This window comes from Pinus tabuliformis, chromosome 8 (genome assembly GCF_031772625.1).
Source record: "Pinus tabuliformis cultivar Carrire ecotype Pingquan chromosome 8, CPIR1, whole genome shotgun sequence".
Lineage (NCBI taxonomy): Eukaryota > Viridiplantae > Streptophyta > Pinopsida > Pinales > Pinaceae > Pinus > Pinus tabuliformis.
This window is the reverse complement of record NC_142294.1, coordinates 368,749,726-368,765,676: the sequence shown is the minus strand read 5'-3', so window position 1 is coordinate 368,765,676 and position 15,951 is coordinate 368,749,726. Positions and strand designations below refer to the sequence as shown.

General features: G+C 36.5%; 1 pseudogene; it reads right to left on the bottom strand.

Annotated features, from left to right (window-relative positions):
- Positions 1 to 5,815: 5,815 nt before the first annotated feature.
- The window catches only part of LOC149235646 (large ribosomal subunit protein uL2-like), a 31,973-nt pseudogene continuing 21,837 nt past the window's right edge, over positions 5,816 to 15,951 (bottom strand).

Below are 15,951 nucleotides of genomic sequence, written 5' to 3'. Positions count from 1 at the left end.
TTGAACCTTCAGATCACCGAGCCACGGTTAAAGTCACGACCATCCACCCCCACAGAAGTTAGAGAATAGTGCGCTAGCACTATCACAGTGGGACTGGATGAAATTGGTAGTGTAGTGCGAGACTGCACCAGCATGTTGGAAGAATCATTTGAGGTATTCACAAATCTGCAGGAGGACCCCAAGATCCAACACATAGAGACAGAGGTGCAAGAACGCCAGCAACAACATGAAAACATCAAAGGAATTGTGCAGGCGGTGGCCCTCACTCAGAGGCTCGCTTGGATGCAATAGGCTAAAGTACTGAAAGAACAGGTGGATGTGGCATGACATAAGGAGGCAGTCCTGAAGGCGCACGTTCAGCCTTGGATCGACAAGGCCTTCACCATCACAGCAGAAATTGAAGGAAAACTCGCACAAATGTAGGGAATGCACGCACTGATGTAGAGAAAAACGTCCAACACAAAGGTCTTGGAACAACATATGCAACAGATCAAATCAACAACAACTCAGTGTGTTGTTGACCTCACCGTAGTTCGAGAACAGTTGGAGGGACTTCGTCTAAAGATCTTTGCGCCGACAGAGTGACTCGAGGGCAAGTCACGATGTTTTTGTTGGGGGCCTTTTGGGCATGGAATCCCCTGAAGGCATGTTTTGGGGCTTAAAGACCAAGTTTTGACCGAATCTTGTTGTAGAAGCTCCACAAATTATGGGCGTGGGGTGAAAAAGTATAATAGAGTCACAGGGTTGTCCACCCTAGTTTTTGTAATGTAATGTCGGCTGCATAGACCTACCCATGGTCCGCAGACTATGGGATTGTATAAATAGAGTGAGGCTCTAAGTGTAGAAGAACTAACTAATAGAAGGATGAGAAGTCTAGGTGATTGAGTCTAAGTGAAAAGTGTGTTTGTGGGTTGTAGAGTAGGAGAAGGCTCTACAGCTGAGTGTGCAGAGGCATAGTAGTCTACAGCTGAGTGCGCAGACCCCTGCAGCTGAGTGCGCAGACCCCTGCAGCTGAGTGCGCAGACCCCTGCATCTGCGTTCACAGACCCCTACAGCTGAGTGCGCAGGGTAGGTTGAGTCTGTAACCATTGGAAGAATCAATAAAGAGAAGTTTTCCTATAATTTTGTGTACCTCTTCCTGGTTTAGTGCATGACTGGATATAATTTGCAAATACATTGTTTATTTACTGCGCAATCGTGTATAAATGCTTTGTATTGCTAATTATAAGACATTCAAGTATGCAAAGGTAGTTAATTAACACGGGAAGATAAGTAAGATCTCGGGTAATAGCACAGAGCATGACACAACCCCTAGTTAGGGCTACGCGAAGGTAGTGTATCAGGCCACGAGGAATGGGAAGTGCACGAAGCAACCTATGTGCAAGAGAAAACAAAGGACCAATCGAACCTCTCAGACATCTCAAGGGCGTGGAAGCCTGGTTCTATCACCATCCCATACTACTTCGGGTGAGACCTGAGTCCGCACTCCGTGGACTGTTTCCAAAAGGGCCAGTAGTACAGGGATTTGTTTAGCTAATTAACTTCAAACCTAGGTCAGGCTCCAACAACCCAACATCAACATTGTACCTGTAGCTTTGATTTCTCTAGTTTGGTATACATCTATTTTTCTTGGTCTACATGCAATCAATATTTTGGTGCTTTATGATTCCATAGGAACTAACCCATCCTAAAGATAGGCTAAAACTTGAATTTTTAAAGCCATCCCTCCCTCGAATCTTTGTAACATGATTTGCTTCATGCTTGTGAAAATAATATGTATCTTTCACTGCAAGAAATAACTCTTATAGACATATTTCCACAATAATAATTTTATTAATTTTGAATACGTCTAAGTTCCCCCACTCGTGTGATTAAATATGAACACATGCATGAGCATGAGAAAGCCTAAACTGCAACTTATGCTGCTAGAAGGAGCAAGAGAGTGGATCAGGAATTCACCTTAAGAGAGTGCCAAAGAAATGAATTTGAGGACATGCTTCATCCTTTAACCTTGGAGAGAAATCAAATAAAAGAAGCAATGGGGTTTTCTTTTGACAATGTCGATGCAACTGGTAAGGTAGTTGAGGTAGTTATAGAGTCTTTGACACTAAAGGAGATTCCTATTCCAAATAAAGTTGCGAGACTCATGTTAGTTTCTGATATTCTTCACAACAGTAGTGATCCTGTAAAAAAATCTTCTGCATATAGGAAAGAATTTGAAGTAGCATTGCATGATATTATGGAAAGCTTTAATGAATTATACCGAAACATCACTGGTTGATTATTGCAGAAGGTTTGAGGGAGAGAGTGATGAAATATCTCTAGGTTTGGTCAGAGTGGTTTCTCTTTTCAGATGCTTACGTGAATAGATTGAGAGTTACCTTTCTTCAATATCGAAATTTAGGTGTCCCTCCTTTTCATTCAATATGTGGATATGCCCCACCATTGAAGGACCTTAATAGTTCTCAAGCCAATCTTATAGACATAACAGATGGATCTGGTCCAAATCAAGATGTTACTCTAGTGATTGGAGAGGGAGAAGCAACTCGAGAATTGTTTAGTATTCCTCTTGTGGAGCTTGAAAGATGGTGTAGGAAAAATGGTTTGTTTGTTCATGGTGGGAGGGAGGTAATGGTTTCCCGATTTCTTAGCTTTAGATGAAGTAGAGAAGCATAAAGATGAGGTGGTCAGGAATGGGTATAACTTTGCAATATGAGGGAAGCATGCAAGAGAAACTAATGCTTATTTAAAATTGGGAGGGGGAAGGTGGAGCACAGGTGAAGAAATAAAATCCATACTTGATAAAGATAAGGAATATATGTCCAGATATAGGAAAAATGTTCAAGAAGAATCATCTTCATGGTGAGGGTCTGGGGAACGTGGATCAATGGATGCCTCTTACAGTGGAACTTTACTAAAATATGTTGGTGTGGTGGGGACCTCAAAGTCATCGTTCCCACAACCCGATCTAAGACCTTTAACATGAAAATCTATGAAAACCCATCTTATATTACAGGCTTCAAAGTGGACTTGTGAGTATGGTGGAACTGATATAGAAGATAAGGCAGAGCTTATGGGACTTGCTTTTAATTACTCTTATTTTGGTAGTGAGGACATATTTGGGGGTTCTGGGAAAGAACACAAACAAGAAGTTACAATGGACAACATTGCTTCTACTCTTAATGACGATGGAATGGATGAAGGTTGCAGGTGATTCTCCTTGCCTCTAGGATGCTAATTTATTTTGTTCCTTTATATATATACCATCTGGTTTGATACTATAAATGTGTAATATCAAGAAAAATCGATGTCAAATGGAGGTAACACTAATGAGTATCCTGAGTCTCTTGAAGAACATGGCACTAAGAATGTTAGAGGAATTGAAAGAAATGTCTCTTCCCACATAAAGAGATTAAAAGTTGAATATGGGTTAATAGACCCCCTGACTAATAAAGACACTAGATCAGATTCTCTATACCACAACCTTCGTTTTTCCCTTTTTACTACAATTTTTATTGACATTGTTACATGGGTGTACCCATGACCTTTGAGTGCTCTATGTTTACTGCTAGTGACATTAGCATTTCCAGGATTGTGGTGCGATATCATCCTTTGAGGAGAGGTTCAAGGCAAGGAAGAATAAATGGTTCTTTACAAAACTTAGGTTTTGAGATTCTCATTTTTGAGAAGCACCATGTTAGGACTTTCAATTTTTTATATTTTGATCATTTATAGTGGCCTTGGTACCATCGTAGTGTTTGAAATTCCTGGACATTTTTGAGCTGCTTGAGAGTTTTCATAGGAAACTTAATGCTAGTCTATCTTATATTTACAACTTATTTAACATTTTTAGATTTGAATTATCTTGTATATGGGAAAATTGTATGGAATATTACATTATCGGTAATCAATTAGCAAGGAAACTGGTAATTTTTACTCATAAAAAAATAAATATCATAATAAGTGTAATAACTTTGTGGATCACTCTATGAATTTTTTCACATTTATATTCTGTCGTTTTTGCAGGAGAGAGTCATGAAAGCTCTCTAGGTTTGGTTAGACTGGTTTCTCTTTTCAAATGCTTATATGAATGAACTGAGAGCTAACTTTCTTTGGGATGGAAATTCAAATTTCCCTCCTTTTCATTCAATATGTGGATATGCCCCACCATTGAAGGACCTTGATAGTTCTAAAGCCAATCTTACGAACATAACAGACGGATCTGGTCCAAATCAAGATGTTTATCTAGTGATTGGATTGAGAGAAACAACTCGAGAGGTTTTTAGTATTCCTCCTATGGATCATGAAAGACGGTGTAGGAAAAATGGTTTATCTATTCGTGGTGGTAGGGAGGTAATGGTTTCCCGATTGCTTAGCTTAGAACAATAAGAGAAGCATAAGAACCTGGATAGAGACAAGGATGTCAGGTACATGTATAAATTTGTAATCAAAGGGAAGCATGCAATAGAAATTGATTCTTATTTAAAATTTGGAGGGGGGAGGTGGGGTGCATGTGAAGAAACGAAATCTATACTTGATGATGATAAGGACTATATGTCTAGATCTAGGTAAAATGTTCAAGAAAAATCATCGTTATGGTCATGGGTTGAGGAATGTGAATCAGTGGATGCCTCTTGCAATGGAACGTTACCAAAAAATGTTGGTGTGGAGATGGTAGTGTTAGTGAGGTGCCACCAAAAGTTTAAAATATTCTAGGAAATGTTAAGGAAAATTACTTTCTCTACTCCATAACTCATATTTCGCCCCATCAACATTTTGATAGACCAATTATCAGGATCATAGAATGATATTCTCTTTAATGCGGGAGTCCAAGGGCTACAAATTTAAGGATGTGATCAATCTATTTTTTAAATAGACAGTCTTCTTTGACTTGCAAGGAATTAGGTGTTAAACTCGTTGCTGAGCCAATCTTCTTGACATGTCAGAAATTCTAGTATGACTTGGGGCTAAGCATGACTGAGAGGAGTTTTCTTAATACTATTTATTCAAGGAAAATAATCATATTCAGAGTCCATTTTCATTATGATTCATGAAGCGTAGTAAAAGAGTTGGTGAGCTTAATAGGGCTCATCCTTGTCACGATCTGTTACACTCGAATGACATGAATTACAAATGGTTGAGATATGATATAAATCTTGGGAAATTTTGACCAAAGAAATAACTCGAACTTGACACCTAAGATATGATATAAATCTTGGGAAATTTTAACCAAATAAATAACCCAAACCTTAAACCTGGTAGCGTGAAATCAATTGTTTGAAGTGTGGCTATTGAAGACAATTTTATTAAATAATTTTAAAAATTAACATACAACTAATTTATAAAAAGCAGGGAGTTTCATTGTCAATCAAATGTAAAACCTGACAACAATTCAAGCGATAACCCTCAATGACAGTCTAGAATTGATAAGGCATACTGGAAAAATGTTCAAAACTCATTGGGAACATCCTAGTCCTATAGGTTGCTCATATAAAGCAACCAAAAATGTTACCTAGCCTAGGAAACATGGAATGTTAATGATATAAAGTGAAAAAAAAAAGATAAATAATTAAAATTGGTTATCAGAACCAACACAAATAATGAATGATAAACAAAATGAAAATGGGTAAAACTGTTGCATACCCACTCTAAGAGACTTCCATCCACTTCCATACTCGATGCTTCCCAGGACTAAGTAAGTCGTTCAACTGGTGTCCACTTCCTCGTATCCACAGTAGAATTCATTAGATACATTATGACAAAATAAAACACCAAAATAAGACAATGAAATCCTTGCAAATATAAATGAACTAAGTTAGTTGTCCATATTTGCAGCTATTGATGCAGCTTGTCCATGTAGATGAACAATTCTTGAGGTAGAAATAAGCCCAACTTTTTTCCCTGGTGGTGCATCATGGCGTACATTACTAGCATGAACAATATGTTGATGACCACCATGAGGATGCTCAACTAGATTCATAGCCACACCACGAACCTTGGGCCAACAATTTCTTCTGACCTTGTATTTGTGGTATGCATTGCCAACCTTGAGCATTGGTTTTTTTGTTCTTCCACCTCGAGCAACTTGACCAATCATAGATCTACAACCACTTGGCACAATATTCATAGCTCCAGAGGGAAGATTCACCCTAGAAAATGAGACAATCACATCATATAACAAAATTTAAATTCAACATAGAACCGACATTCAACACACAATATGAAAATAAGGCCCCAAGTAACTTGTAAACTGTGATTAACATGTTTCCTATAAATTTTAAGAAGAATTAAAATAATTATTTTTTCTTTCTAATATTCCCATTCAGACAACATAGATCTATCGATCCATGATAAAAGTTAAGCAGTCCCACTCTTCGTTCTCATGTTTCCACTACCAAATATTCTAGCTTAAAGTCATTTAAATAAATTTGTTGATGTTGACTATGTTATTTTTTCTATGCATGGTGTTATAAGCTAGACGAAAGCACTGCATGGGACATGTTCTCTTATTTTCAACTCCATTTTTATTACATGCCACCTTGCATATCTATTATCCATAAAGATTATGGGCGTGGCACTTCCAATAAGGTTATGTAAGTTGATTCATTTGTTACTTATGTAAATATTCTTCTAACTCATTAAATATATTTGTGTAAAGCTAAGATAGGGCTTATTTGACCTTTTCATATTGCTCGGTTTTTCCTATAGTGTTTACTCCCCGATCTATTGGAAAGACTAATATCTACTAGCATATTTGTGGAGTCAATTCTTGGCTATGCGACTAACTGGTTAGAATCTAACCCATGAAAGTCACCCAAGGATTGTTCTTGTCCCCATCCACATGAAATGGCTCCTTGGAGATTCAAATAGCCCACAAGGACCACATGTCAAAAGAACGATTTGAATATAGGTGGAGAGGATAACGTCTGCTAAACATCCAAGCTAAAGCCTGTTAACTTGTTTGAAGCTTGTGATTATGCTTTCATGCTAAACACAACTTTGTGCTTATTGGGCTCCATAAATCTCACATTGTCTTTGCAAGCATACACCATCCACTTACGGATATTCAATCACCACAATCTCTCTGCTTATGGTTTCACACTCAGTGGTAGTGATGACCCAAGACCTACTCCAAATGTCCCTCTATACATATGATAAATGAAAAGGGCATATAGGCATTCAGATTTTCAATCAAAAATGGCTTGGCTCCTCGAAACACTCCCCTTAACAAAGAAACAATCCCTTTTGCTTTGATGCATTCAACCAATAGAGGGATGACCCAAAAAATTTTCTCTTTAAAGGATTTTCTTTTATCTCAAATAATCCCTCACGTTCATTCTTTTACACCTACAAGCCAACCTTTGTATTGGTTCTGATTCTCTATGCCTCCTAGGTTATCGTGGAGGAGTCTTACTACCATGCACATAGGTTGATTCTATACTAAATAATGTATGTCGGATGCTGAAATATATCAATGTGTATCCAAGTCCTGAGGCTTCTTCTTGCAAACTACTATGGTGATACACCCCAGGGGCAAGATTTTTTCATCATTGCATTTATCTTTGTCCTTGATAAAGAAAATCTTATGTACAATATGCCTTGGTTTATGGAGGGTTGAATATTTTTTTCCAAGGCCATGGAAGATAGGTTTTAATATATTCATTGAATTCTTATCCTTAGGCATTATCTGGGTGCAAATGTCTAGCCTTCCTATTGGATGTATGAATGCCAACTCCCTCAAGGCAATTAGAAATTTTTTTGTAGATTTGTTTCCATGGCCACAAGGATAGCTGATCTGTCAAATTATGCCTCTACCTAAATACTTTAAATTGATTTGAGAAAGGGTCTTGCATAAAAATTCATGATATATTATAATCGCTGCAATTGGACATAAATGTTGGATTATGAACACGTTTCTTTCTGAGCATAACCTCATATAACGACTAAATCTGAAACTTTTTATCAGGCACGTATGCACATAAATACAGGACCACTTGATGAGAGGATAGCGTGTTCAATCACCACTGGGTAGAAAAAATATCACATAAATATGATCTCAGGCCCTCCTGAGTCTAAAATGCTCACCTTCCTCTGGTACTGGCACTGGTCCTACCAATGTTAGGGGAACGGTAGAAAATAATATTCGGGATAATATGTCATATTAGCTAGGGGAGATGTTGCATCTAAAAGAAAATAAAACCAAACCTTTCTGATAAGCTTAAGGGTGAATGTAAATCTTACATCCTCATCGGGCCAGTTCTGGTCCTGAGATGTTGGGTGAAATTGTAACAAATGATGTGGCTAATGTGTGTTATGAGCAGGGGAAGATGTTGGAAATCAATCCTTTGAATAAGCAGATAGGTGAAATCCAATCATGATTGCTAAGGAACCCTGAACTTCTGTGAAGTCTTCTTTGAAATATGATGACAAGGGTTAAACTGAATTTAAGTTAAATAAGAAATAAAAGGGGAAAAATTTCATATTATATGACCCTTCAATCAAGGGGAGGTGTAATAAATTGATGCTTTTTTGTCAAAGTTTCGATTGAGTTTTTGATTAGCTAGTATAATATGTACTGTTGTGAGTCTCGAACTATAAAGTGTCTATCGATCATTTACATAAATACCAAACAATGTATCATATAGGCTAAATACTTGACATAGAAATCTTGTACATTTTTTTCTCTCTAATAAACTTTTATTTTCTTGCAACAAAAATGAAATTGAAGGAAAACACAAATTGTTTATTCACTAGAGACTTAATTGGTTTTCAAGTAGGGGTGGTGATACCGCCCACTAGAGTTCAATTACCCCATCACTGTGACATGTTTAGATAAAGTCATGAAGAGAGGATAGGCATGGCTAGCACATGCAGGCCAGTGGGGCGGTGAAGCCTATCTCGTAGTACTATCGACTTTTTGCAAATACAAGTATTGTTTTGGAAGCACTAAAGATAAACACAAATAATTTATGTTTTGAAAGAATATATTTAAGACTTTTCCTTTTTAAAAAAGATCCCAACTTAAGGTTTTCACGGTTACCAATAAACTCCTAGAGGTAGGAATCAGAAACAAACTCGCTAATGCAATTCAACCTAATGATATTGAGCAATTAGATCTCCAAATACAATTGTCACGAGGGAAAACATAGCTAAACCCTAAGAATTTCTACGGTTGAAAACCATCATCCTAAAAATATAAAAACCAATCAAACCTGGTAGTGCTATTGTCAGGATTGTGGTCGACACCAGTAGTGATAGAAACAAACCCACCCTAAATATAATTGAAACACAAACCTGGTAGTGCTGTTATTGATATTGTGGTTGATGACGATGGCGTAGTCTCTAGAAGACCTAGCAAAAGAACCCTGATCATTGACATTTTTTTCCACGTTGCAAACAATGGCTCCCTCCGGAATAGACCTCAAGGGAAACACATTACACACAGTCAAATTGGCCTTGCTTCTATAGTAAACAAACTATCCTGTGTACATACCTTCATTTGCTACCAAGAGCTATTTCAGATGCTTGTAAAGGAATGAGTTCTTGAAGGTCACCTTGCAGAGGGGAGCATTGTGGCTAGGGTTGTGTATGTCATCAATGACAATTCCCTTGATGTATGCATTGTGCTCGCCATAGTTGAGGCTTCTGAAACATGCAGGTCCCTTCCTGTGATGGGTGTGGGATTTGAACAGGGATCTTGCTCCTTTTCTTTGTGCACGAATAATGCGACCCGTGTCTGAAGACCAAAGTAGATCACTACACAAAGAGTTTGGATCTATTGTGAAAAATACGAAAATTGGATAATTCCATTCGTATATGGAATTGTTTGGAAAAAATTCCATTCATTTTGGAGGATTAATTTATCATTTGCCTATAAAGAAATTGGGTTGAGAGTTTATTCTATATCTACATACGTAGAATGGTGGCCACTAAAGCCAAAATAAATAGTCACAGGATGGAAGAATTTGAGTTGTGAAGTCAAAAAATTCGATGTGTAATTTAAATTATTTGAAATTTTAAATATATTTATATTAATTAATTTATTTTTATATTTTTAATATTTAAAATTTAATTATATATTAATTATTAAATTTAATTAATTGAAATGTTTAATAGGTTTATATAAGAAGAAATTTTATATATTTTTAATATTTCATATCTAGATTTTCAATTAAAGTTTTAAATTTTGAAAATAAATTAAATTTTTGGAGGGAGGACTGAAATGAGTTTTTTTTGGTGAATTGTAATTTTAAAACTGTTTATATTTGTCAAAATTAATAGAAATTATTTAAATTTCAAAATTAATGGAAATAAATGAGCACAAAGTGGTTGTTATAGAAAGAAAACTACATATTTGTTAGCGTTTAAGATGTATCTCTACTTGAATGGTTCATGAGGCACAATACTTGCTAAGGTTTTGCAAATGGGGTAACAAGCTAAGTGGGCTTGATTGTGGAGAAAACTCAACAGTTAAGCGCGCTTGAGCCAGAGGCGATTTGGGATGGGTGACCTCCCAAGAAGTCTTGGTTACCAGGTGCAAGCCTCGGAAGTGATGATTGACACTATGTGATTCATTTCATGAGTTTAAATCCCACCTTTTCACCCATGTGAGCATCGCCCGATGCAATGAGTGCTAAGTAAACTATTCAAAAATCATGAGAAATTAGTCAGTTATGATTACCTCTCATGGAAATGGTCATATGTGAATGACTTACTTAATGCAGTTGAATCTCAAAATGATATCAAATATAATGCACTACGTAAACCACCAAATACTTAAATTTAAGATGTATGTTGTCGAATTTTTTTAGAATTGAAAAACTATTATTCTAATTTTTACCATATAGTATCGAATTCGAATCTAAATCCGAATTCGATCTTGCTAACTATGGTTTGAAGTAATGTGATTAAAGAGTTTTTGTCTATATCCAATGGTTGTTTGATGCAAATTCCATTATTCCTCTACTCATGACCCCAAATACAGGGATTGCATAGAAGATGAACTATTACATGATTTAACAGCATGGACTACAGACTTTGTAAGGGTGGAAGAATCAATCATGCCATGGACAATACAATTCAAATTCAAATTATGCAGACAATCCATCAGTAAAGGCTCTCTACACTAGTATGATGGTGAAATTCCACAATATAACAGATATCAAAGATATGGAATTGGTAGTTCAGAACTAGTTGTCCCTAGTTCAATTGCCATTATAAGCACCAAACACAGATGTCTATCGAAAATCCAACCCCACCATAGAGATCTGGATCTTCCAGGTGCTATTTTCACAGAAACAATGCCAAGTTGTAAAACAATGGCAATTATCAAGGAAGGATATACAATTTATAATCCCTGGGGTTTACCACCAAGGCACCCAAAACCCAAAATTTATGGCCTCTATAGTTTAATCATTTTTTCCCTCGTGATCAACCAATTCTAGTCCACACATTTATACCATGACAACAAAACCTCCTCAATGAGAGCTGAAATTTCGATGAGAAAATAAAAGTAGAGGAAGAACTCAAACAATAAAGCAAGAAAAGTGAATTGTGAAAAAGAGAAAAACAAGGAGATTGAAAAACACCTTAGAATCCCAACAATGTGAATTGCAGGATAGAAGATTCGAGCATGCATGGGAAGATGATGGAAAGATGGCTAGAAAAATTATGTAAATGAGAGAGGCTTACTGATCTCGCATGCATGTGTTGCAATCAAGCCAACATGAAGCCTTTCTTTTTTTCACGTGATCCCCCTGTTCATTTCTTTCGAAATGACTATTTTTACCCATAGCATCCAACCTGACAATTTATACTCCTCTCACTTGCAAAAGAGTTTTAATTGAGTCGACTTCCTCAAATTATATATTAAAATTGATTTTCAAATAAAATAAAATGGCTATATTTTTTAATATTAAAAGTTATTTTTAAATTTCCCCATGGTGTAGATCTTGATAGAATGGGTTGTTAAGGAAATTCTTATGATGTTATTGGTTTAAACTTCAATTAGCTCAGTGTTCCACGTGTGAGGCAATGTTTTTACACTTCGAGGTGATTGTGGTAGTGGCTAGAATCGGTCCCCTGTCACGTAAGTACAAGCTCGCTATAGTTTTAGATTCTTCCATATACAAAAAATAACAATAATCATATTAATCTTATTTTTTCAATTTTATTAAATTATTTATTTATCAAAATTAGATGTTATTAAAAGAAAATGATTTTATTTGAAGTAGTTTAGGCGATCTGAACAAGGGAAACTAATTTCCTTGTAAGCATTTTCTAAATTATGTATCCACTCAAACACTCTCATAGAAAAAAAAAAAAATCTTAACCCCATCCAAAATGCCTGAAAGGAAACTCTCAGGAAAGCCACCAAATTTCACCTTGGAAGCCTTCTCTCACTCCTTAGATTAAAAGAAGGATATCCTTGTCGAGGGGGTAATCCTTAAAGATCGATCTAAGCTAGGTCATTGAGTAATGAAGTGAAGTTCCTTAACGAAGATAAGTGTGCAAATAGTCAAACAAACCATGCTTTATCTACTTGAGCCTTACATGCATTCTCAAACAACTGGATATTTGACTGAGGTGCATCTCATCATATGACTCATTCCATTAATTTTCTTCCATCTCCATTTGATTGTAGTGTTTCCCATATTGCAGTGGGAGACTCTTCACAACTTGGTGTTCATTGATCAAGCACTGTGCAGTTAGATGATGGTTGCATCAAGAAATTTTTTCTTGTGCTTGACATCTCCAAAAATTTACTTTCTATTTACCAGATCTGCCATTCCGGGGATGGGAAAATAGTTGAGTCTTCTCCCAATGGTGTAGTCATTCAATATCTACAAGATACAAAAATTGTTGTTGCATATGGATTGGTAGATCACAACTCTCGCTTATACAGATTTGTAGGTTTTGAGCCTTCTTTTGGTAACTATTTTATTGCACATGCTGATTCATTAAGTAAGCTTTGGAATGAAATATTTTGACACCTTAACTAAAAATATTTTCAGCAAATGAATTCTCAAAATATTTTTCTTGGTCTTCCTAAGGTGTCATGCACAGATGGAGTTTGTCCAGGATGTGTTCCTAGAAAACAATATCAAGGCCCCTTTCCAAAAGGGAAAGCATTATGGGCTATTGTTCCTCTCAAGTTGTTGCATAGTGATCTTCTGACATTTCCAACCCATTCCTTTTCGGGAGCTAAGTATGAACTTACCTTCATTTATCATTTCTCAGGTAGATATTGGGTGTATTTTCTTAACTTTAAAAGTGAATTCTTGGCTACTTTCAGAACATTTAAAGATTTTGTTGAGAAGAAATCATCTCTTTATATCAAGAATCTATGCACAAATAATGGTGGGGATTATGTCAGTTATACATTCAAATATTTTTGTAGAGACCATGGCATCTTGCATCAACACTTTGTTTCATACACCCCTCAGTAGAATGGCGTTGCTGAAAGGAAGAACGCGACATTGAAAGAAATGGCCAATTGCATGATTCAATCCAAGAACCTGCCATCCTCCTTCTGGGCTGAAGTAGTATACTGTGCCAATTATATTTAGAATCATATGCCCTATAAAGTAGTGTTACTTATGATTCCAGCGGAAGCTTGGACTATTGTCAAACTTGATGTCTTTACTTTCAGATTCTTTGGTAGTGCAACATGGGCCTTGATTCCAAATGAGAAATGTAAAGCTACGGAGAAAAAGAGCCAACCACTGTTTTTGGTTGGCTACTTTGAAGACATGAAAGCATATATATTTTTTGATCATGTTTCAAAGGTTTTTTTGTTTCGTATACCTATTCATTTTTTTTAGAACTTCAAACAATCATCATAACCGACTCTCTTCATATATTACCATGATTATGTAGGTCATGATGATACTTTTATTCTTGATTATCAAGAGGATGATGAGAATCCTTGTCCTGAAGATGAAAATTAGCTAGAAGAACAACCACTTCCTGCATTTGATAAGCCTACATAGGAACAAACTTAATCAAGAACAAGGGAGGAGAAGCCTTTTCTAGAAGAAGCAGCCTGAAAGGTATGGATATGATGTGTCTGATTTTAGTTATTTTTTGCGTGCTCCCAAAAGTATTTAGCCCAAGATAGTTGGTATTTCTCTTTTCAGTCATTCCATTTTAGAGGATCCCCAAATTTTTTTGATGTTGTTGGGATACCTTAACGGGAAGCTTCCATGACAGAGGAGTATTCTTCTTTGATGACGAATCACACATGGGATCTCGTTCCTGTTCCCAAGGGAAGAAAACTAGTTCATTGAAAATCGGTCTATAGGACAAATTATGTTGCATATGGTACTGTTGATATGTATAAGGCACAACTAGTGGCCAAGGGTTTTTCATAGGCAACTGAAGGTATTGATTATTTTGAATCTTTTTCTACTGTTGCCAAAATGAATTCCATATGTCTTTTGTTGTCTCTTGTTGCCTCACAACACTGGTTAGTTTATCAGATGAATGTGAAGAGTGCTTTCTTGCATGGAGATTTGCAGGAAGAAATCTACATGGAGCAGCCTCTTGGTTTTGTGCATGTCTCTTCTCTTGTCTGTAGGCTTCGTCATTCTTTTTATGGTGTCAAACAGGCTATGCGAGCTCGGTATGAGAAGATGGATAGTTTTCTACTAACAACAGACTTTTCTCGTTGTCACTTAGATCCTACAGTTTATACTAAAAGAGAAGGAATTGATCTTTGGTATTATTTCTATATGTGGATGATTTTATTATTACTCAGAGTTATTCATCCATGATACAGAGTGTACAACAATAGTTGATGAAGCACTTTGACATGATAGATCTTGGCTTTATGCATTATTTTCTTGGTTTGCAGGTTCATTAATATTTAGATGGAATCTTCATTTATCAGCAAAAGTATGCTCTTGATTTTCTTTAGAGATTTGGCATGGTTGATTGTAAGTCAACACCCTCTCCATTTCGGCCAAGTGTTACAATCACTGCTAGTTTCTCGTCATTGAGTGTTGATCTGACCTTGTATCGATAGTCGGTTGGAATTTTGTTGTATTTGACATATACCTGACCAGACATCTATTTTGCAGTTGCACTTGTCTGTCGGTTCTCCCAGGATCCACATGGGAGTCACTGGAAAGCAATTAATTCCATTCTTTAGTATATTCAAGGCACTTCCATGTTTCTCATTCAGTACACCGTTGGTTCTTCTGATCTAGAAGGTTTTATTGACTTTTATTGGGCTAGTTCTGTTCATGTTCGGAAGTCTACATCAGGCTTTGTTTAATGTGCTAGAATATTGGCTAGTAAAGAAGTACTTTGGATTTGATAGTTACTGATGGGTTTTGTAATTGAACTGGAGCATCTGACCACTCAGGTGTGACAACAAAAGTTCCATCAACATCTCTAGAAATCCAGTTCAGCATGAGAGAAGCAAACACATAAAGATCTACATGCACTTTATCCAGCAATTGATCCAAGATAGAGTTATCCATCTAGAATATCTGCCTACTAAAGCGCAAGTGGATAACATCTTCATTAAACCTCTTGCATCTCCTAGGTTTCTTTAGCTTCATTTGATGCTTTGGGTGAAGGAAGTAGTCTTTGGGGGGTCCTCTTGAATCCTCCTACACTAATTTATCTTTTCTTTGTTTTCTTGTTTCTCGGTTTCTATGAGGTTCATTGTTGTTGTACATGGGTACCTCATCAGGCCTAGTTGTTGGGACCCATTTGTTTATTTCCTCCCTACATTTCAATTATCGAGGGGTGTTGGTGTTGGTAATTTCTAAAGAAAGAAAATTAGTTTTCTTTGTTGTGTTATGAGATGTAAGCTCACGTAGCTTTTCTATTTTCCTACTATGGAGGTTATCCATGGGGCTCATCCCATTGTATATATACATATTCATTTTGTTTTGTTTTTAATAAAGTAGAAGGTTGGCTTTGTAGTCTGATTCTAGAGAG